We start from the raw sequence: 24,083 nt of genomic DNA, 5'->3' as shown, positions 1-24,083 counted from the left end.
AGCTTTCATAGTTAGACTTTGAATTTTTGTCTAAAATTTTTTGTGCTATCTTCTCATCATTTTATAGGGTTGCTCACAAAATTTCAAGTCATTTGGATATTATTTGAGGGTAGCTGTAGTTCAAACCTACACCTTTATTTACATGACAAGGCAACTAGTTGTGTGCATGCTGAATGTAGTGTATGACTGGAGGCAATCCATCTGACTTACAACCCTTTGATCCTGAGATAGATAGGACATTTCATAGATTAGTTAGGCATCATTTTATACCTTTTGATCATTCTGAGCATTCCATAACTGGTGAATCTGTGCATTCTGTTATTGGTGATTTTGAACATCCTGATCTTGAGCATTATAATTCTGAGCATTCTGATTCTGAGCATTCTGATTTTGCACATTCTGAGAACATGGCACAACCTCCACCTCGTGAGAGGACTCTAAGGGAAATGGCTGCACCTGATTTCACCTATGAAAGCTTGTGCATCCAATACCCTGATGAGGATGTCCCATATGTTCTTAAAACTGGACTAATTCATTTGCTTCCAAAGTTTCATGGCCTTGCAGGTGAAGACCCGCACAAACATTTGAAGGAATTTCATATTGTCTGCTCCACCATGAAACCCCCAGATGTCCAAGAGGATCACATATTTCTGAAGGCTTTTCCTCATTCATTAGAGGGAGTGGCAAAGGACTGGCTGTATTACCTTGCTCCAAGGTCCATCACGAGCTGGGATGACCTTAAGAGAGTATTCTTAGAAAATTTTTTCCCTGCTTCCAGGACCACAACCATCAGGAAGGATATCTCAGGTATTAGACAACTCAGTGGAGAGAGCCTGTATGAGTACTGGGAGAGATTTAAGAAACTATGTGCCAGTTGCCCTCACCATCAGATTTCAGAACAGCTTCTTCTCCAATATTTTTATGAAGGACTCAGTAATATGGAGAGAAGTATGATAGATGCTGCCAGTGGTGGAGCCCTTGGAGACATGACTCCTGCTGAAGCCAGAAATTTAATTGAGAAGATGGCCTCCAACTCCCAGTAGTTTAGTGCCAGAAATGATGCCATAGTCATTAGAGGAGTGCATGAGGTAGCTACAAACCCATCTGCATCATCTGAAACTAAGAAGCTTGAAGGCAAACTGGATGCGTTGGTCAACTTGGTAACCCAGCTGGCCTTGAATCAGAAATCTGTACCTGTCGCAAGGGTTTGTGGTTTGTGCTCCTCTGCTGACCACCATACAGACCTTTGCCCATCCATGCAGCAACCTAGAGCAATTGAGCAGCCTGAAGCTTATGCTGCAAATATTTACAATAGACCTCCTCAACCTCAGCAGCAAAATCAACCACAGCAGAACAATTATGACCTTTCCAGCAACAGATACAACCCTGGATGGAGGAATCACCCTAACCTCAGATGGTCTAGCCCTCAGCAACAACAGCAGCCTGCTCCTTCCTTCCAAAATGCTGCTGGCCCAAGCAGACCATACATTCCTCCACCAATCCAACAACAGCAACAACCCCAGAAACAGCCAACAGTTGAGGCCCCTCCACAACCTTCCCTCGAAGAACTTGTGAGGCAAATGACTATGCAGAACATGCAGTTTCAGCAAGAGACCAGAGCCTCCATTCAGAGCTTAACCAATCAGATGGGACAATTGGCTACCCAATTGAATCAACAATAGTCCCATAATTCTGACAAGCTGCCTTCTCAAGCTGTCCAAAATCCCAAAAATGTCACTGCCATTTCATTGAGGTCGGGAAAGCAATGTCAAGGACCTCAACCCGTAGCACCTTCCTCATCTGCAAATGAACCTGCCAAACTTCACTCTATTCCAGAAAAAGGTGATGACAAAAATTTACCTAACAATTTCTGTGCAGGTGAATCTTCTTCCACAGGTAATTCGGATTTGCAGAAGCAGCACATTCCCCCTCTTCCATTCCCTCCAAGAGCAGTTTCCAACAAAAAAATGGAAGAGGCAGAGAAAGAGATCTTGGAAACATTTAGAAAGGTAGAGGTAAACATACCTCTGTTGGATGCAATAAAGCAAATTCCAAGATATGCCAAATTCTTGAAGGAGCTGTGCACTAATAAGCGGAAGCTTAAAGGAAGTGAACGGATTAGCATGGGCAGAAATGTCTCCGCATTGATTGGTAAATCTGTTCCTCAAATTCCTGAAAAATGCAAAGATCCAGGTACATTCAGCATACCTTGTATCATAGGGAATAGTAAGTTTGACAATGCCATGCTAGATTTAGGAGCTTCTGTTAGTGTTATGCCTCTATCTATTTTTAATTCTCTATCTCTAGGTCCCTTGCAGTCAATTGATGTGGTAATTCATTTAGCTAACAGAAGTGTTGCCTATCCTGTTGGTTTCATAGAAGATGTCTTAGTTAGAGTTGGTGAACTGATTTTCCCTGTTGATTTTTATATCTTGAATATGGAAGATGGATTTTCTCAAGGATCAGTTCCCATCATTCTAGGCAGACCCTTTATGAAAACTGCTAGAACTAAGATAGATGTTTATGCAGGCACACTGTCCATGGAGTTTGGTGATATAACTGTTCATTTTAATATTCTGGATGCTATGAAATACCCATCTGAAGATCTTTCTGTATTTCGTGCTGAAATAATTGACCATGTTGTTGATGAATACATGACTGATCTTTATTCTAATCTGCATGCCTCTCACTCTTCATGCATTGAGTCTGAAATTGTACTTGATCATATGTCTGAATTTGATGCTGAGAGTGAATCTGAGAGTGATATTGATTGCATGCCTGGTGGTGGTGTTTTACCTCTTGAGATTGATTTTATAGAGTCAGATAGGACTAACCATGTTTCAGGAAGTACACATACCTCTGACTTTCTTTATGAGGTCAAGGCTGAGAAACCATCTCCTTCTACCACTGTCCAGCCGACCACACCAGAATTGAAGCCTCTGCCATCAAATTTAAAATACGCTTACTTGGATGATAGCAAGAGTTTTCCAGTGATTATATCTGCCTCCCTTGCTGATGAGCAAGAGGAGAAGTTGTTGTCAGTTCTCAAGAAGCATAAGAAGGCTATAGGCTGGACCCTGGCGGACATTCCTGGTATTAGCCCATCCACATGTATGCATCGAATAAATTTAGAGGATGGAGCTAAACCAGTAAGACAGCCACAGAGAAGACTCAACCCGGTGATTCTTGATGTAGTGAAGAAGGAGATAACCAAGCTTTTGCAAGTTGGAATCATTTATCCTATCTCCGACAGCCAATGGGTGAGTCCCGTCCAGGTAGTCCCGAAAAAGACTGGCCTCACAGTGATCAGAAATGAGAAGGGGGAGTTGATTCCTACTCGGGTGCAGAACAGTTGGAGAGTCTGCATTGACTATAGGAGGCTGAACCAGGTTACCAAAAAGGACCATTTTCCCCTGCCATTCATTGACCAGATGCTTGAACGCCTGGCAGGTAAATCCCACTACTGTTTCCTTGATGGTTTTTCTGGTTATATGCAAATTACTATTGCTCTTGAGGATCAGGAAAAGACCACATTCACCTGCCCCTTCGGCACTTTTGCTTATAGGAGGATGCCTTTCGGCTTGTGCAATGCCCCTGGTACCTTCCAGCGGTGCATGATTAGTATTTTCAGTGATTTTTTAGAAAATTGCATAGAGGTGTTTATGGATGATTTCACTGTATATGGATCCTCTTTTGATGGTTGTTTGAATAGTTTGGAAAAAGTTTTGAATAGATGCATTGAAACTAACCTTGTTCTAAATTTTGAAAAATGTCATTTTATGGTTGAGCAAGGTATAGTTTTAGGCCACATTATTTCCAATAAGGGCATTGAAGTAGATCCTGCAAAAATTTCTGTTATTTCACAATTGCCTTACCCCTCTTGTGTGCGAGAGGTGCGATCTTTTCTTGGTCATGCAGGATTCTACAGGTGCTTTATAAGGGATTTTAGCAAAGTAGCCCTTCCATTGTCCAACTTGTTGCAAAAGGAGGTGGAGTTTGACTTTAATGACAGATGCAAAGAGGCTTTTGATTGCCTCAAAAGAGCGTTGACTACCACCCCCATCATCCAGGCACCCGATTGGACAGCCCCTTTTGAGCTTATGTGTGATGCATCAAATTATGCATTGGGGGCTGTCCTTGCTCAGAAAATTGATAAATTGCCCAGGGTGATATATTATGCTTCTAGGACTTTAGATGCTGCCCAAGCAAATTATACTACTACTGAGAAAGAGCTTCTAGCCATAGTTTTTGCTCTTGAAAAATTTCGATCTTATTTGCTTGGTACTCGCATTATTGTTTATACTAACCATGCAGCTCTAAAGTACTTGTTGAAGAAGGCTGATTCTAAGCCTAGGTTGATCCGATGGATGCTCTGGCTCCAAGAGTTTGACTTGGAGATCCGTGATAGGAGCGGAGCACAAAATCTAGTTGCTGATCATTTGAGTCGGATCGAACGTGTCTCTGATGCAGATTCACCTATTCGGGATGATTTCCCGGATGATCATTTGTATATATTGTATAGTATTTCTGACTCTCTTTCTACTCCCTGGTTTGCTAACATTGTCAATTATTTAGTTGCCTCTGTTTTTCCTCCCTTAGCATCTAAGGCCCAAAAAGATAAGATTAAAAGTGATGCTAAGCATTTTATTTGGGATGACCCCTACTTGTGGAAATTGTGCAGTGATCAGGTCATTAGACGGTGCATTCCAGATCATGAGACTGACTCAGTCCTGCAGTTCTGTCATTCTTCCGCACCGGGAGGTCATCTGGGTGTTCAAAGGACAGCTCGCAAAGTGCTTGATTGTGGTTTTTATTGGCCCACCATCTTTAAAGATGCGTGGAAGATCTGCAACACTTGTGAGCAGTGTCAGAGAGCAGGAAATACACTTACATGGCGACAACAAATGCCTCAGCAACCTATGCTATTCTGTGAGGTGTTTGATGTCTGGGGTATAGATTTCATGGGTCCTTTTCCTGTCTCTTTTGGTTATGTTTATATTCTCCTTGCAGTTGATTATGTTTCAAAATGGGTGGAAGCCAAGCCCACTAGAACTAATGATGCTAAAGTTGTGCAGACTTTGTCAGGTCTAATCTATTTTGCAGGTTTGGAGTACCTAAAGCAATTGTTAGTGATCAAGGAACCCATTTTTGCAACAGGACAATGCATGCCCTGCTTAAAAAGTACGGGGTGGTACACAAAGTATCCATACCATACCACCCCCAGACTAATGGACAGGCAGAAATTTCTAACAGGGAAATCAAGAGAATTCTAGAGAAGATTGTGCAGCCAAGCAGGAAAGATTGGAGTACCAGGCTTGATGATGCTCTCTGGGCACATCGGACTGCCTACAAAGCACCCATAGGAATGTCTCCTTATCGGGTTGTCTTTGGAAAGGCATGTCATCTTCCAGTGGAAATTGAGCACAAAGCATACTGGGCAGTGAAGACTTGCAACTTCTCTATGGATCAAGCTGGCGAGGAAAGGAAGCTGCAACTGAGTGAGTTAGATGAAATCCGCCTAGAAGCCTACGAGAATGCCAAGTTCTACAAAGAAAAGACCAAGAAGTTCCATGATAGCATGATAGTTAAAAAAGACTTCGTGGTTGGGCAAAAAGTGTTATTGTATAATTCTAGGCTTGGACTCATGAGTGGTAAGTTGAGGTCTAAGTGGATTGGTCCTTTTGTTGTTACTAATGTTTTTCCTTATGGTACAGTTGAGATCAAAAGCGACTCCACAAACAAGAGCTTCAAGGTCAACGGACATCGACTTAAGCCATTCCTCACGAACCCTTCTTTAGTGGACGTAGTGGTGGAAGAGACTTCCTTACTCCACCCTACTCTTCCTCCACCATGACTTAGGGAGTTTTTCTTTTCCTATCTCCTTCTTTGCTTTTATTACACTTGTCCGATTCTCTTTGATGATTTAATTGTTTTTAATCTTTTAATTGTGCTACATTGAGGACAATGTGTTGTTTAAGTATGGGGGGGAGTGTTCTTTGGTTTTGCTAGTTTTGTTGGTTTTGTTAATTTGTTAGTTGTGTTAATTTGTTAATGTTGTTAGTTTCGTCGGATTTTCAGTTTAATATTTTGGGTCAATTTCATGTGCACGTACGACTTTGCATGTTTTTCTTTGAATTATAGGATATGTTCAAGAAATGGGTAATTGTTTTGAAAATAAAAGTTCTTGACATTTTGTGACTTGAAATCCTTGATTCTTCTCTACATGTCATGATAGTTTTGAAAGCTCAATTTGAAAGTGATGATTTTACCTTTGTGAGAATTTGAGCCATCCATCATTATAATCGTTTGATGTGTTTTGCCCCATTGATTGCTTGCACAATAGCCTTGGCTTGATTCTTGTTGATGCGTCCTAATTCACATGCATATTTGGAAATGATTAAGGCAATTTTGTTCTTATAAGCTTCTAGCCAAATGGACTTACCTTGAATTAATTCCTTTGATAGCCCTTTTGAGCCTTGTTTCCCTTTCCTTGTTTTGAAGCTCACTACAAGCCTTAAGTGAAAAACCATGATATTACCATATCCTTAAGGAATTTTGGAGCTTTGGAATTGTTTTGGGAATAAGTGTGGGGGGTTTTTGTTTCATTGGACAACTTGTTTTGTTGGCTATGCTTCATGATGTATTTTGGGCCATACTTGATGTACATTGTATATTGGTTAAATGTTGGACATGCTGAATGAAATGTTGTTTCTCAAAGGCCAAAGAGTAAAAAAAAAAAAAAAAAAAAATTCAAAAAAAAAAAAAAAAAAAAAAGAAAAGCAATAAAGTTGAGTGAATAAGATCTTAAATGGCACAAGAATGATGAAACTCTTGGTTCTACTCTTCATGTTTAATTTTTATCTTTACTTCTTTATATTTTCTTATTTTTTTTAATATGCACTTATTCCCCTTTGCTCCTCTATTCCTTTGGGATTTAGCCACTTATTCCATATTTCTCCATACCTTGTCCTTGGCCCCATTACAACCTTAAAAGACCTTTTGATCCTCATGTGCTTGTGTTTATGGGTTGATTGTCAATTTTAGAATCTTGCCAAGTTTATGTGGTGTTTGCTTTCATGGGTGCTTTGAGGGTAAATAGTAGCCTAGACACTTGAGAGATAGAGTGTATATCTTGTGAGGCTTTATCACTTTTCATTCTTGAGCTGATTAACTATTTTGCCATGATTGGGTTGCTTGGATGATTTTCATGAATGTCTTGACTTTTTGGATCTCCTTATGTTAGATGTTACCCATTCCTTTCATTCCTTGATGTTCATTGAGAAATATGTGAATGTTTTTGTTTGTCTCCCTTTCATATCCTTGGATTTTGTTCTTTGTTTCATTTTGCCCAGGAGTGCAAAAGGCTAAGTATGGGGGGTTTTGATGTGCCATCATTTTCTTCTATTTCCTAAACCCTTTTTGCACCATTTTAATTATTGATTGGTCTTAATTGTCAATTAATTAGGCAGTTTTATTATTTGGGCTCATTTAGCTAATTTGATGTTTTTAATCTAATTTCAGGAATTAATGAAACATTGGGCTTAATCCGGATTTTGGTTGTGGACTTGAAGAGGGCAAATAAAGAAGCGCTTACCTTAGTTAATTTCTAATTAGGAAATTTCGCAATTTTATTTTATGTTGTTCAGTGTTTATTTCGTTTTGGGCCAGAGTATTGTAATAGGGCCCAGTGACTTTGAGTGACTCTTTTTAAATAGCTGCCTTGGGATTCGTGCAAGGTATTCTATTTTGTTATGCTATTCATTATTCAGAGCTTGGTTTTAGGGTTTTCGTTTTTCTGTTTTAACGTTTCTGAGTTCGGAATGCAATTTTACGTTTTCTGCTTCTAATTACAATTTCGTTCTTGTTTCTTCTTCTACTCTCATTTACGTTTCTGTTCCATTTTACATTTCTATTTGTTTACGTTTCTGTTCATTTACGTTTCCGTTCATTTACGTTTCTGCTTCATGTTTCAATTGCGTTCTCTGTTTGAATCCATGGAAGGCTAGATTTTCTGGTGTTGTTTCCTTTTGAGGACGAAGCCCAACTCTTTTTGAGGTTTCGTTTGTAATGTGGTTTCCTGGCAGTTTTCCCTTCACCAGTTATCCCAATTTCGTGAATATTAATCAGTGCACGCTTCATGTTCGATTAATTGTCTCTGAGCCTAACTTGCCTTCATGCTTAATGGACGAAGGGCTAACTGGTGTATGTGGTGCCTAATCACGTATTGAAAACCCTAAGTTGATTTTCGCTTAGTAAATTGAAATAGGGTTGGATTAAGTGGTTGACTGTTAGGGACGAATTCTCCATAACCCAGGATAAGAGAGTGGCTTCTGAATCAGAGGAAACAACCCGTTCTTAATATTAGTAGTTTCGTATTCCATTTTATTTGTCTGCTCTTTAATTACCAAACAACCAAACCCCCCCCCCCCCATCGTTACTGTTACTGCAAGTATATTATGAACATTTGGCTTGTCACTGCTCGTTGGGAAACGACCTAGGATCACTTCCTAGTTACTGCTTTTTCATGTTTATTTGATTCGGGTACGACCTCGATCAGTGTGGTGAGGTCCTTAATCTTTTTTTTCTAAATTACTGCAAAATTCTTTGTTCCTTAATCATGGCAGGAGCTGGTGACAATGGTGGTGTATATCATCAACTGGACGGATCTCGGCGCTTATTACTGGACGCGATGACTACACAAATGCAACGTTTGTTGAACCGTAACAAAGAAGAGCTCTACAGGCGAATAGTCAAATCTTCCTTGTTTACTCTTAAACCTCTATCCCCTAGAGAAGTGTGTGATGACCAAATCAGAATGAGAGAAAAGAGAGAACAAGAGAAAGAAAATAGTGAGGCACCACAAAGGAATAGGAAAAAGAAGAGTGATACACATAAGAGAGAGAGTGATACACATGAGAGAAAATCTAATTATTTTGCAGAGGCGAGTGAAGTGAGGAAAGTGTTGCTTGCTCATGAACCACTCTATCTACAGTATTGCAAAGACAGTAAAATTTCTATTAATAATTCTAATGAGTTTACTATTTCTATTTCTCCTAGTGTTTAACCCTTATTGCAGGAATTTAAAAATGTCTTTCCTAAGGAGATTCCTCATGGGTTGCCACCTTCAAGAGGCATAGAACATCAAATTGATCTCCTTCCCGGAGCTTCATTGCCGAACAGGACAACTTACAAAATCAATCCCCAAGAGACTCAACGTAAGGATGCACATGCCAAAGTTGAGTATGCGAAAAGATTGTATGACCAAGTGAAGGTGCAAATTGCAAAGAAGAATGAAAGCTATGCCAAGCAAGCCAACAAGAAAAGGAAGGAAGTGGTACTTGAACCTGGTGATGATCCTGGACATTTGAGGGCAAATATTTTCCAAGAAGGAGGGAATGATGAGAACCCTAAAACTGGCCAAATATAGGCTAAAGACCCAAGTGGAGAAGGGCAAAGGCCCAAGTGGAGAAGGATAAAGCCCCCGAGTGGAGAAGGATGAAGGCCTAGAGGTAGAGACACTATCAAGACTATTAATTGTTGTTGACGACCCAGATTAATTTGAAGGCCCAAGTTAAATATGTTTTTTAGTTATAATTTTTATTTATTGTAATTTTGGCCCAAACTGTTTAGAAGGCCCATGTTTATTTTTATCCTTTTGTTCAGTTACACTATAAGTATTGGTTTTTGTTTTCAATAAAAACTTTTGGCATTTGATAAAATTTGGTGAGAGTTTCTCTCTGAGTTCCTTGTTGAACCAATCTCAGACTTATCAAGGTAATCCTTGTGGCGTCTACCCTGACTTATCTTCCTTCACTGGAAGTGGAGTCATCCAAATCTCCGTAGCCTGTATCAAACGATCCTCTCTTACTCAGGTTCACATCACTAAGCGTGTCCAACGACACTCTCACTTAGGGAACTGTGCTGAGTTCGTCGGGACCACCTAGTTGTGCTTGTAATAGCCCCCTCCCATAGGTGATCAGCTTCGGAGCCCAAAGGTGTTCCCTACCAGGTGACAAGTCCCCTCAGTACAAAGTACACTTAGCCACAGTTACTCTATTTCCTGTGTCGTATGAGCTATGATCACGGCCAAAAGTAACTGCCAAGGACCATGGACCAATTAAAGCGCCTAAGCATCCCCTCAGAAATGCTTAGATTCTCTAACCACGCTAGTTACCCACGTCTGGGCCATCCAACAAGGTCAGTGAACTCTACCCCCCATGACATCCACTCCATACGACGTATGATCGTGGCCAAAAGCTAGTGCCAAAGACCCTGGAAGGTCAATGCACAGTGCCCCCCACGAACATACACAACATCCAACGTATGAACGTGGCCAAAAGCTAGTGCCAAAGACCCTGGAAGGTCAGTGCACGGTGCCCCCACGAACATACACAACATGCACATGTCAATGCATTTCCAACATCAATCAACATTCCATTTCCATGTCATTCTCAACATAAATATCATCTCGTCTTAACGACGTTATCAACAACAACAACAACCTCATTTCATATTCACATATTCATCAATAATAACAATTCATGTTGAGATGGTATTTATTAACAACGTCATCTCAAATCAATATCATCATAATTATCATTATCATCACATATCAATTAAAATCCTCAATAGCGACATCAACAACAAATCGCATTTCGCACACACACACACACACACACACATACATACATATATATATATATATATATATATATATATATATATATATATATATATATATATATATATATATATATATATATATATATATATATATATATATATATATATATCGCATCCCATTCGTCAAAACATAGGTTCTCCTAAAAAACCAGCATGCATATCAATAACAATTTTATTGCATCGCATTAGTTAAAAACATCATTTTTTTGAAAACTCGCATGCAAATCAAGGACAATTATATCACATCCCATTAGTTAAAAACACAATTTTCTTGAAAGAAAAATTAGCATGCAACAGGGACAGGCAAATATCCTCATAGCTAGGTTCCCTGACCCTAACTATGGTGTTAAAATGATAAATTTTATAATAAACTCCCCTCGCCTATCGTGAGCTACCCCGCGGGTTCCTCGTCGCGTCGCTTGAAGATTCCTTTTTCTTCTCTGCTCGTCGGTTCCACGCAAGCCTCTACCATGCCAAAACGAAGGAGACTTAATATGGATTTTCAGAAACAAAGCTAACAACAATGCTCTGGGTCAAATACCCACGTCACTACATGAAAGAGCTGAGAGCATTTCGGGTTTTACAAAGGGATATCATTTGAAAATTCCGACCATGCCAATGTGACCGGGGTTCAGTGTAGGTTACGAAAATAACATGCATTTCATGAAAGGATAACATTTACAAAGTCTCTTTCTCTAGGGTTTTTCAAAGGAAACGTAAAACATGCAATGACGATTCCAAAGTTAGAAAAGATGAAAAGACAAGTTGAAACTAACAAGGAACAAGCATAGAACCATGGTTACCTCAAAGGAAAATGAAAGGTCAAATTAGGGTTTCAACGGAGAACAACGATAGTTTGTGGTGGCTAATGGTGGCTGTGGGTGATGGATAAAGTGCTTGGGACGTTAGAAATGACTTTGGAAGAAAGAAAGGAGAAGAAATGGCGTTTTTCCTAAGCTACACGAAAGTAAAGGCTGAAACGCTCAAATGAGAAATGCTCTCGGGAACGGAAGCTTTGCGCACACTTCAGATGTTCTATCAAAGATCCCAACGGTCAGATCGTGGAAAATTGTCTTGTGAAGCTGCAGACCAAATTGCGAGACGATCCAACGGTTAACGAAGACTGGGCAGCGTTTTTACTGAGGCAGCTTCATGTAGCTTCCTCAGGAAGCTTCATTAAGAGGCTTCCTCAAGAAGCTTCCTCGTGGTTTCTTTGAGAAGTTTTCTCAAGAGGCTTCTTTGAGAAGCTAGATCCTTATCTACCCGCACCCCTCTATTAACTAAATTAACCTCCTTGAAAATAATTACGGATAAAAAATAACGCAACAAATATAATCAAACATCAAACATAATTACTAATAATATATATATATATATATATATATAACAGGGTGTTACATAAGACTAGGCTTAAACTAAACAACATTATTGTAACAGCATAATTAAAACCAAAACTTAACTCGTAGATCCCTCATGTAAGGCTAAGTTTCAATCCTGCTTCAATCAAGTTCTAAGGCAATAGTACATTTTCCAATGCCAAAGCCACCTAACTATGCACACAAATGGGTGATCAGACCAAAAGCATACAAACATTAAGCATTGAAGGAAGCATTGAACACAGAAAGCATAATCAATTAGATATTAGGTATTTACATCAGTTGTTCATTAGAAATCCCCAACTAGGGTGTTTAGCCAGCCATTACAAAGAAATACTAACAATAAATGAGATTAAAAGCAGAGAATGATAGTTCCTTACACAAGAAGAGGGATTCCTCCTCCTCTTCTCAGAATCTCACACTCACTCTCTACTCAATAATCTCTCTCAAATTACAAAACCTAGGCTTCAATGCACAAGCTGCTCCTCTTTTCTGCTTCTAAGGCTCTTTTCCCCAAATAGGCCTGTGGCTGCTCTGGAATTCTGTGCCCTGGTCATCTGTAGAAGCTGTCATAAAAGTGTCATAAAGGTGGTACCCTAATTCTACATAAGACAAGCTTTAAATAGGCTCTAAAATCGTGATGTTGCACTTAGCACCACCCTCGCGCTTAGCGCGAGTAACTGAAATTGGGCTTAGCGCCAGTTTCGAGCTTAGCCTGGCTGAAGGCACTTATTGCGCTTAGCGCACTGATCTCGCGCATAGCGCGCGACTTTGATGCTGATGCTCTGCCAGATTCTTCTTTGCGCTAAGCGCGCTGAAATTGCGCTTAGTATGCGCTAAGCCCAACTGCTGAGCTTAGCCCATCTGCTACATTTTGTAATTCAAAACTTAGGCTCTTTTTCACCTGAAAATGCACAGATTTCATCATTAAATCCAATGGAAATGTTCTAGAGACAACATTGACCATAAAACAAGATTTATTTACAAAAATCACTACAAAATAACCATAAATTGGGGAACTATACAAACTTTGGAAAATGATTTCTATACAAAAGTTAGTTGTATAAAGCAACTAACAAAGTGCATAGACAATTGTCAGGATTTCTTTTTCTGTGGTAGCATAATTCACCTATGCTCATTTAGAACTTTGCTGGCATAGTAGATGGTATGAAAAAAATTTCCTTTCCTTTGTCCAAGCACGACACCTACAACATAATTGCTTGCATTGCACATCAACTAAAATTCTTGCCCCCAATCTGGTGCTGTAATTACTGGCGCAAACACTAATTTTGTTTTCAAATCATTAAATGCTTTCATACATTCTTCATTGAACACAAAAACAACATCTTTATTCAACAAATTGCTCAGCAGTTTGGCTACTTTGGAGAAATCTTTTATGAATCGCCTGTAGAACCCTGCATGTCCTAGGAAGCTTCTTATTCCCTTGACATTCATGGGAGGAGGTAGTTTCTCAATTACATCAATCTTTGCCTTGTCCACCTCTATCCACCTTACTGAAATCTTATGCCCCAGCACTATTCCTTCTTGAATCATAAAATGGCATTTCTCCCAGTTGAGGACTAGATTGGACTCTTCACATCTTTATAATACTCTTTCAAGGTTAGATAAGCAGCCTTCAAAAGATGGCCCAAAAACAGAGAAATCGTCCATGAAAACTTCCATGCATTTTTCCACCATGTCAGAAAAAATAGCCATCATACACCTCTGAAATGTAGCTGGAGCATTACACAAGCCAAAGGGCATACGCCTATATGCGAATACACCAAAAGGTTAGGTGAAAGCAGTTTTCTCCTGATCTTTGGGATCTACCGCAATCTGATTATAGCCAAAGTACCCATCCAGAAAACAGTAATACGACTGTCCTGCAAGTCTTTCAAGCATCTGGTCCATGAAAGGAAGTGGATAATGATCCTTCCGAGTGGCATCGTTCAACTTCCAATAATCAATACACATCCTCCACCCAGTGACAATCCTTGTGGATATTAACTCGTCTTTATTATTTTTAATGACTGTCATTCCTCCCTTCTTGGGTGCAACTTGCACAGGGCTAACCCATGCACTATCTGAAATGGGATAAATAAGGCCTGCTTCCAGCAACTTAAGCACCTCCTTACGCACGTCTTCCTTCATGATTGGATTAAGTCTTCTTTGAGGCTGTCTCACTGGTTTGTACTCAGCTTCCATATTAATTTGGTGCATGCAATAAGATGGACTAATTCCCTTCAAGTCTGATATGTGCCATCCAATGGCAGCTTTGTGTCTCTTCAAAATCTGCACTAGCTAATCTTCTTCTGTTTTCTTCAATAAGCTGCTAATAATCACTGGTTTTGAGTCATTGTTCTCCAAAAACACACACTTCAAACGTGCAAGTAAGGTCTTCAATTTTGCTTTTGGTTTTTCTATTTGCCCATTATTCTTCAACTCCTTAAATGCAGAATGTCCCTCAGAGATTTCTCCTGCACCTTCTAATTCTTTGATACAAGTCTGCACTTCATGTTCCTCCTCTTTAGTGAGATATTCTACATGATTAATCAATGCTTTTTCCAAAGGAGAATGCATTGCCATGGCTGTGGCTGCTGTTTCTATTTCTTGTTCTACCTTGTCTAGATCAAAGCGAGCTTTCATATCATTTGAATGATTTATTGCTTCAAAAAAGTCGAACGAGGCTTTTTGATCCTCCATGCTCAATTCTAGTTTGCCTTTCCCCATATCTACGATGCAATTGGACGTGGACATAAAAGGGCGGCCCAATATTATGGGGATGTCAGGATCTTCCTCTATATCCATAACCACAAAATCTGCAGGGAAAACAAGCTACTTGACCTGAATTAAAACATCCTCAATCACTCCATATGGCTTTGTGATGGAGCGATCAACTAACTGAAGGGTCATGCGTGTAGGCATTATCTCAAGCTCTTCAAGTCGCCGACACATGGAGAGAGGCATTAAGTTGATACTAGCTCCCAAGTCTATGAGAGCTTTTCCTACAGCAACCTTGTCATACCCTAATTTCGTCCGGGGACCATTGTTTGGTGGCATGCAACTTTCATTTGACCACTTCGAGGTACTTGGCACCCATCGTTAGGCAATTCGTGAAGTTCTCTGACATGCCAGAAATCAAAAGAAAGCTTCGTTGCACAATTCGTGAGGTTCCGTAACATTCCGGAAGTCAAAAAAAGGGGATGGTTGCATAATCCGTAAAGTTGTGACATTACAGAAAGAAAACAAGTATCGTTACGTAATCCGTAAGGTTCCGTAACGTTACGGAAAAAGAATCAGCAAAGAAGGGGGGTGAACTTATCAAGATAGGGGTGTAAATAACAATTTGAGTCTAGGTCCTTCTGGAACATTTTGGAAGTTGGGTTGCTTAAGGAGGAAGCAACTGGGCGACAAGCTTCTCCATGTTTTTGAAAAATGGTTTCCGGGGCTTCCGTAATGCTTTCGTAAAATTTCCGAAAATCTTGGGTAAGCATATTCCACTTAACATTGGTGAAAGGGAAGAGAAAAAAGATGAAAATCAAATCCGAAACACTTCCGTAACTTTTCCATAAAATACGAAAAGGGGGGGGGGGGGGGTGGGGTGAACTTAGTAATTCGGGTGCGCTTAGAAATCTTCTTCATTAAGTCTCTGGGCGGCAAGCACCTCCCTTTTTTTCCTATAAATAGGGGAGGGGGGGAGCTGTTTCAAAATGTTCAAGACCCCTTGGCTATGCATTTCGGCTATTTTGGGCAAAAAACACGTTTTTGTGAAGAAAGAATCGAGTCAAAGTGTTTCCGTAACGTCTCCGTAAGCGATTATGTGGAAATTCATCATCGTTCTTCGTCGTTCTTCATCCGTTCTTCGTTCGTTCTTCGTTCTTCGTTCTTCAACGGGTAAGTTTTAGAATCCGAGACTTTCAATTCATTTCTTGTTTTGTGTACTTTCACTTTAATTTCGTTTACTTTCAGTTTTCTTTTCTTCCATTTTTAACGTGCTTTAGTTATTTACTTAAGTCATTTTCTCGCCTAATCAAAAAATAAAATAAATTTCCATCGATCATTTGAATTGTAACATTCGTTAATTTCTACTAAAATGAAATCCGACCGTTCGGTCATGCCGTAACCATGTTGGAAACCAAAAAGAGGCAAAATAATAATATAATAATAAAAAATATCTTTTAGTAAAATAAATCAAAAAAATCAATCGAACGTTTTTCTTTGGGATTTCTCTTTCTTAAATCGAATTGACTAATAACCAAAGTGAAACTAAGGTTAAAATCAATTCATAAACCAAACTTTTGTCATCGCCTAAGAAAGCCATTTTCAAAGGTCCAACGCCTTGAAATGGTCTTTTCCGCTTTTATTGGTTAAGTGTAGATTTCTAAAAAGCCTAAAATCAATATGTAACTTTGTTACCTCTTTCAAAAATAAAGAAATCATTAATGGTCCATTGCCTTAATGTTTTCTCACTTTTCAAAAGAATCGAAAGATTGTCTAATGGTCCAACGCCTTAAATGACCTTTCATTCAATAAAAACTAAAAAATAACTTAACCAAAATGCTTTGTTCACAAAAGAACTATGTAGGTCTGATTTTCTCATCACAATTGAGGAATATGTAGGAGCAAAGGGAAACGCCCTTGTCGACCACAAAAAGATAAAAACATAAAGAGGCATAAAAAAGACATAAGAACGTAAAAAGGGAAAAGAATATAAATTGAAGTCATATTTGCACATTTGATTAAAGGCTGCTGTCTCTTGTGACGGACGCATGGAGTGCTAATACCTTCCCCGTGCGTAAATACAACTCCCGAACCTTTCACTTAAAGTTCGTAGGCTACGTCTTTTCCGATTTTTCTGACTTTTTCCTCAAATAAACGTTGGTGGCGACTCCGCGCGTCTTCCTCCCATGGAAGACGCACCTGCGAGCCCCGCGTCGCCCTCCCGCCGAAGGATAGGTTGCGACAGTTGGCGACTCCACTGGGGACTATTTTTTGAGAGTTAGGCCATTTAATCTTGTGCAATGTTTTATCATGACATCCTCCTTTGTTGGTTTCCCTTTATTTTCCTTATGTTTTGTGTATATAACTCTTTGATGCTTTTAGTGTGTTTTAAAAGGTATGCATGAGGTAAATATTTTCATTTGATGCACACAAACACCAACACTATTTGCACACACAGTGATTTGAAAAAGGGCCCTATACCCGGGTTTGTGGGAACATAAGGAGTGGAGGTGAATCTGTGATCATGCTAGGTCTCCGACTTGCTTGATTACAGTGAACCCTCATCTAGGGTTTTTCTCTTTGATAACATATTGTTGCTAGTAGTCCCTACTGCTGCAATATGTTCTTCGAAGGGGATGATACCTATAGAGACCATCAAGAGAGATATGACCACCTTTGGAAATATCACTAAAAACCCTTTTAGCTCCCTCCCTTGTAGGTCCCTAAAATAGGGGCACGGAGCAAACACGCTGCGTGCCATTTTTCACACTACCATGCATAAGTGTCATGTACCCTTTTGCTTATGTTTGTTTGTGAACATCCACGTGTTGTGCCTTTCACATATGCATCATGCACAGGTTCTGTCTTGATCCCCTCTCTTTGGCAAACCAACGGAGGGTCCGTGTCACCTTCTTAGATACATACGTTAGGCATGATGCTACCCCGAGACGTTGTATCTAAAAAGGAGACAATTTCCCGGGCTCCTGCATTCATAAATTGCATTTGTGTCATATGCATCTCTTCATGCATTCATCCATTCCACCCATGATAGATGTCGGAGTTTTGATTCACACTGATTTTGTTTTACTTTAGTAAAACATGGGATCAAGTCAAACACCTTCGCTTAAAAAGAGGTTCTATCATGTCAAGGTCAAGAGCCTAGGGACCACCAGTCTAAAGGAGTTAGGGCAGTTAATGGGTCAGCTCCAGCGGCAAGCTTTTTGCAAAGCTTACGGTAAAATCTGGGACTTAGCCATGGTAGAAGTCTCCACAGTGGCCATTGCCTCCCTCGCCCAGTATTATGATCAGCCGTTGAGGTGCGTGACCTTTGGGGACTTCCAGCTATCACCTATGGTAGAAGAATTTGAAGAGATCCTAGGATGCCCTCTAGAGGGAAGGAAACCATACCTCTTCTCAGGGTTCTATCCTTTATTAGCTAGAATTTCCAAGATAGTCCAAATCTCGGCGCAGGAATTAAACCATAGGAAGCAAGTCGAAAATGGGGTGGTTGGAATACCGAGAAAATATTTGGAGGCAAAAGCAAGAATCTTGGCAGGTAAAGGCAAATGGGCCCCGTTCATAGACATTCTCGCGCTGTTGATCTGCGGAGGAGTCCTCTTTCCGAATGTGGATGGGTTGGTGGACCTGGCAGTGATCGACGCTTTTCTCGCCTATCATAACCACAAGGAAAGCCCGGTTGTTGCTATGCTAGCCGACCTATATGACACCTTCGACCGAAGATGTGAAAAGAGCAATACAAGGATTTTTGCTGTACTCCAGCTCTTTATGTATGGTTAGTTTCACACCTTTTTCGCGAAGAGGTGAGACATGCTTGCCCGCTAGAAAGCCACCGTTCATGCACAGAGAAAGGAGGGGAAAATTGGGACCAACTCTTAGCAAGAAAAGAAGGAGCATCTGTCAACTGGTTCCCTCGATGGAAGGAAGGAAGAACCGGAGTTCTTATTTCATGCGGAGGATTTCCAAATGTTCCCTTGATGGGGACGAGGGGTTGCATCAGTTACAATCCCGTTCTTGCTATAAGACAACTTGGCTACCCTACGAGAGGGGCACCACTAAAGGAAGAGCTCACACCTACTATTGCACGAGATTTCAATAAGACCAACGTGGAGGCACTTCAGAAGGTCCGCAAGGCATGGGAGGTGTTGCAAAAGAAGGACAAGGAACTTAGGGGCAGTAACAATGGGCCCATCGGTGGCTATCGTAAGTGGTTAAAAGCCCACGTGCAAGGTTTGGATTGGCTCCCAAGTTTGAGAACCGCTAAAAGAGAGGAAGTTGAGGCACCGGAGGAAGACGAAGAGCTGCAAGCCCTTAGGGCAGAACTCGAGCAAGCTCAAACAGTCAAAGAAAGGTTCAAATCAGAAGCTCTAAAGATCCTAAAAGAGAATGCCGAACTAGGAAATGTAAATATAGCTACCACCAAGGCTTTGGAACAAGAGACCAAGAGGGCTCGTAGGGAAGAGCACGGCCAGAACAAGTTTCGAGGGGCTTTGTGGGGTAGCAACAGTGAGCTCAAGCTTCGAAGGGAAGAGAGAGACCAGTCACGAGCACATAGCATGGTCTTGAAAGAGGAGTTAGCTGCTTGCTCAAGGTCCAAGAGAAACTTGTCTCAGCATTTATGCGAGACAAAGACCAACATGTTAGCCATCGTCAGCAAGTACCAAGAAGAATTAAATCTAGCCACGGCCCATGAGCACAAAGTGGCGGGCGAGTATGCCCGAGTGTACGCGGAAAAGGAGGCTAGAGGAAGAGGGTGAGATGAAGGAGAAACCCATGCTGCGATTGTCGTTCCTACATGGAAACTTCCCACCAGCCAAACAATGTCATTACTCATCCAATAACAACCCTTCTCCTTACCCACCACCCAGTTATCCACAAAGTCCATCCCTAAATCAACCACAAAACCCACCTTCCACACAACCAATGCTAAACACCACCTTTAGCACGAACCAAAACACCAACCAAGAAATGAAGGGGGGTGCATTTCGTAACCTTGCGGAAGGAAAATAAGTATCTTTACGAAATTCGTAAAGTTTCGTAACGTTACGGAAAAAGAATTACCAAAAAAGTAGAAGGGGGGTGCATTTAGTAAAAAGGGGGTACGAATAGCAATCTGGCCCACTTGGGCCTTCCAGATCCTTCCTCCAGAAGGCTGTTGCTTCTGGAGGAAGCAACCTTGCTCGCCTGGGCGAGCTGGGTGGCAAGCTCCTCCCCTATTTTGCTATAAATAGGGGGAGGAGTGAAGAGGAAAGGGGTTCAGCCTTCTTGGCAGTTCTCCCTCTCTCGAAATTGCTGAGGAAAATTATTTCCGTGAAGAAAATCCGAGCCGAGGCGCTTCCATAACGTTTCCGTGAGTAATTACGCAAAGATTCTCGACCGTTCTTCAAGATTCATCGTTCGTTCTTCGTTTTCTTCTGTCTTCAACGGGTAAGTACCTCAAACCGAGCTTTTCAATTCATTCTATGTACCCGTGGTGGTCCACATTTTGTTTCATGTATTTTTATTCTCGTTTTCATTCGCTTTTTATACCCCCTTTTGACATGCTTAAGCCATTTATTTAAGTCATTTCTCGCCTAATCTAAAAATAAAATAAATTTCCACCGATCGTTTGAATTGTATCATCCGTTAATTTCGGTTAAAATGAATTCCGACCGTTCGGTCGTGCCGTAACCATGTTGGAAATAAAAAAAGAGGTAAAATAATAATATAATAATAAAAAAATACATTTTAGTAAAATAAAGCGAAAAATCAATCGGACGTTTTCTCTTTGGGATTTCTCATTCTTAATTGAATTGACTAACAACTAAAGTGAAACTAAGGCTAAAATGGATCATTTTTAAGGTCCAACGCCTTAAAATGATCACCTTTCAAGGAAAAAAGAATCGCTTGATTCACTCTTAAGAAAGAACTACGTAGGTCTGATTTCCTCTTTGATGGGGGGTACGTAGGAGCAAGAGCCCCGCTTTTGTCGACCTCAAAAAATAAAAAGAAATAAAAGTTAAGATAACACAATTCCACAATTCTAAAAAATAGGTTGTTGTCCTTTGAGACAAACGTGAGAGGTGCTAATACCTTCCTCAAACGTAAATACAACTCCCGAACTTAGAATTTTCACTTTGACCGGTTTCCTTTGGTTTTTCCAACGTTTTCCACAAATAAACGTTGGTGGCGACTCCGCGCATCTTTCCTCCTTTGGAAAGCGCACCCGTGAGTCTTGCCTTCGCCCGCCCGCAAAAGGGCACGTTGCGACAGTTGGCGACTCCACTAGGGAGTATTTTTGAGAGTTAGGCCTATTTTAAGGAATTGTGGATTTGTGAAACCTTGTGTGTGCTTTTGTTGAACTGTGTAAAATGTAAATAACTGTTGTCTATTTCGCATTCTTTACACTGCATTCTAAGCACCCACGAGTTTGAGTAAAAAAAGGGCCCTATACCCTGGTTCATGGGAATTTAAGGAGTGGAGGTGAATCTATCATCATGCTAGGTCTCCGACTTGCTTGATAATAGTGAAACCTCGTCTAGAGCTTTCTCTCTTTATAATGTGTTGTCGCTGGTATTCCATACCGCCACAATATTATTATCTTGAGTGACAATACCTCTAGAGAACGGTCGTGTGAGTTATAAATTGTTGGGAAGTAATTATTAGAGACCCCTAGATATTGTCCTATAGGTTCCCAAATAGGGGCAAAGAGCAAACACGCTCCTGTGCCATTCTTTCTCATGCATTTTTGGTTTATAGTTTTTGCTAGTAATGTTTGTTTTCTTTAGAGTAATACGTAAACCCTTTTAATGCTACGTTGAGGCGCCATCATGCCCAAAACGTAGCGTTAAAATTGGGTCTCTGCGGTCTCGTATGTATGAATTACCCCTTTTTCTTGTTTTCTTTTCATTTCATGCATACGCATTGCATCATTCATGTCGGAGTCTTGATCCACCCCTTTTTTAGGTAAATGATGGGGACAAATCAAAACGGCAAAAGGTTTTATCAAGTCAAGGTTAAAAGTCTAGATGTCACTAGCCTCAAGGAATTAGGACGATTGATGGGACCTCTTCAAAGGCAAGCCTTCCGCAAAGTGTACGGGAAGATTCTAGATTTGGCCGCAGCGGAGGTATTTACGGAAGTTGTCGTATCCCACGCCCAATATTATGACCAGCCGTTGAGGTGTTTCACATTTGGGGACTTCCAAATGGTACCAACTATTGAAGAGCTTGAGGAAATATTAGGATGCCCTCTTGGGGGGAGAAAACCGTATCTTTTCTCCGGCTTTCTTCCTTCCTTGAGCAAGATTGCGGCTGTGGTTGGTGATTCAGCAAAGGAGTTGGATCGCACGAAGCAAACTCGGAACGGCGTAGTGGGCCTACCTCGGAAATACTTGGAAGGTAAGGCAAGGGATATGGCGAGCCAAGAGAAGTGGGGCCCGTTTGCAGATATTTTAGCTTTGCTGATTTTCGGGGTTGTCCTCTTCCTGAACGTCGACGGTTTGGTAGACTTAGCCGCCATTGATGCTTTCCTCGCATATCACCATAGCAAGGAAAGTCCAGTGGTGGCTGTCTTGGCAGATTTGTTTGACACGTTTGACCGGAGGTGTGAGAAAAACAGTGCGCGGATTGTCTGTTGTTTAGCCGCTCTCTCTGTGTGGTTGATTTCACACCTATTCCAACAAGACACGAGACACCCGTGTCCGCTTCAAAGCTATCGCTCATGCGCCGAAAAAAGGAAGAGTCGATTGGGACCAACATTTGGCTGGGATAGGGGGCAGCACGATCAATTGGTTTCCTCGTTGGAAGGAAGGCAAGGAAGGAGTTATCTTCTCATGTGGGGACTACCTTAATGTTCCATTGATAGGGACTAGGGGTTGTATTAATTATAATCCCGCACTCGCCATAAGACAGCTAGGGTATCCCATGAGGGGAGCGCCAACCGAAGAAAGTCTCTCGCCTTTCCTTGTGAGGAATCTAGGCGCGCAAAGTCTCAAGGCGATACAAAGAGTCCACAAGGCGTGGAGAAGTTCGTTGAGGAAAGACAAGGAGCTTAGGGGCATCCGTAATGGCGTCATCGGAGGTTATCATGGATGGCTAAGAATTCACACGCGAGGGTTAGATTGGCTCTCCAAGTTGAAAGTTATCGATGAGGAGAACTTCGAAGCTCCGGAGGAAGATGAAGAAGTCCGAGCTCTAAAATTGGAGCTAGGGAAGGCAAGGCTCGCCAAGGAGAAGTTCAAATCAGCTGCTACACACATCCGGAAGGAGTGCACCGAGTTACAAGAGGAAAACGCGGCCACTGCAAAAGCCCTTGAACAAGAAACCAAAAGGGCCCGCAAGGAGGAATATGGCCGAGAGAAATTCTGAGGAGCATTGTGGGGTAGCAACAATGAGCTCAAGCTCCGAAGAGAGGAGAGAGATCGGTCACGGGTGCATGGCATGATCTTAAAAGAAGAGTTAGTTGCCTGCGCGAGGTCCAAAAGAAGTTTGGCTCAACACTTGGAAGCCACGGAGCAAAGCATGCTAGCTATCATAGGGAAATACAAGGAAGAATTGAACCAATCTATGGCCCATGAACAAAAGCTAGTGGAGGATTTTGCACAAGTGTACGCCGAAAAAGAAGCAAGAGGGAGGGTGATTGATGCATTGCATCAAGAAGCGACTATGTGGATGGATAGGTTCGCCTTGACCTTGAATGGAAGTCAAGACCTCCCGCGTCTACTAGCCAAAGCGAAAGCCATGGCCGAAGTGTGTACGGCCCCCGAGGAGATTCATGGGCTTATCAATTACTGTCAACACATGATAGATTTGATGGCCCACATAATTAGAAATCGTTAGGTTCTCTTATAACACCTTTGTATAATCTTGGCTAGATGAAAGCTTTGTTCTTTTTATAAAATGAGAAGTTCTGGACTCATTACGTTACCTAAAAACCTTTGGGTGGATCCAAGTGCACCGATCATTCATTTGCATATTCATGTTTTGGTGGCATACTCTCCTTTGTTTATTTCTTTAGGAAATTCATCATAACTAAGAAAACACCAAGGCACCCCTATAACACTCGATCCAGAAAAATGGATAATGAAGAGGGCGTGCAGGAACAGATGAAGGCCGATCTATCGGCCTTAAAAGATCAAATGGCTTCCATCTCAGAGGTCATGTTAAAACTCCAGAAAACCATAGAGGACAAAGCCACGACAACCGCCTCCAGTTCGGTTAGGGAAGCGGAGCCAGTGCTGCAACCCGCTTTAAATTCGGGCCGAGACAGAAACACGGCCATGTTTGGTTGAAGGTATAGTTTGCA

At 41.1% G+C, this 24,083-nt stretch overlaps 1 non-coding gene across 1 annotated transcript; it reads right to left on the bottom strand.

Annotated features, from left to right (window-relative positions):
* Positions 1 to 785: 785 nt before the first annotated feature.
* Positions 786 to 892, bottom strand: LOC113001002 (small nucleolar RNA R71). Its single transcript, XR_003266315.1, has one exon. It is a non-coding gene; the product is annotated as a small nucleolar RNA R71 (small nucleolar RNA).
* Between the last annotated feature and the right edge of the window lie 23,191 nt (positions 893 to 24,083).

Source organism: Glycine max, chromosome 2 (assembly GCF_000004515.6).
Source record: "Glycine max cultivar Williams 82 chromosome 2, Glycine_max_v4.0, whole genome shotgun sequence".
In the NCBI taxonomy this organism is placed as follows: domain Eukaryota; kingdom Viridiplantae; phylum Streptophyta; class Magnoliopsida; order Fabales; family Fabaceae; genus Glycine; species Glycine max.
The sequence above is the reverse complement of the archived record's forward strand: the minus strand, read 5'-3'. Positions and strand labels throughout refer to the sequence as shown.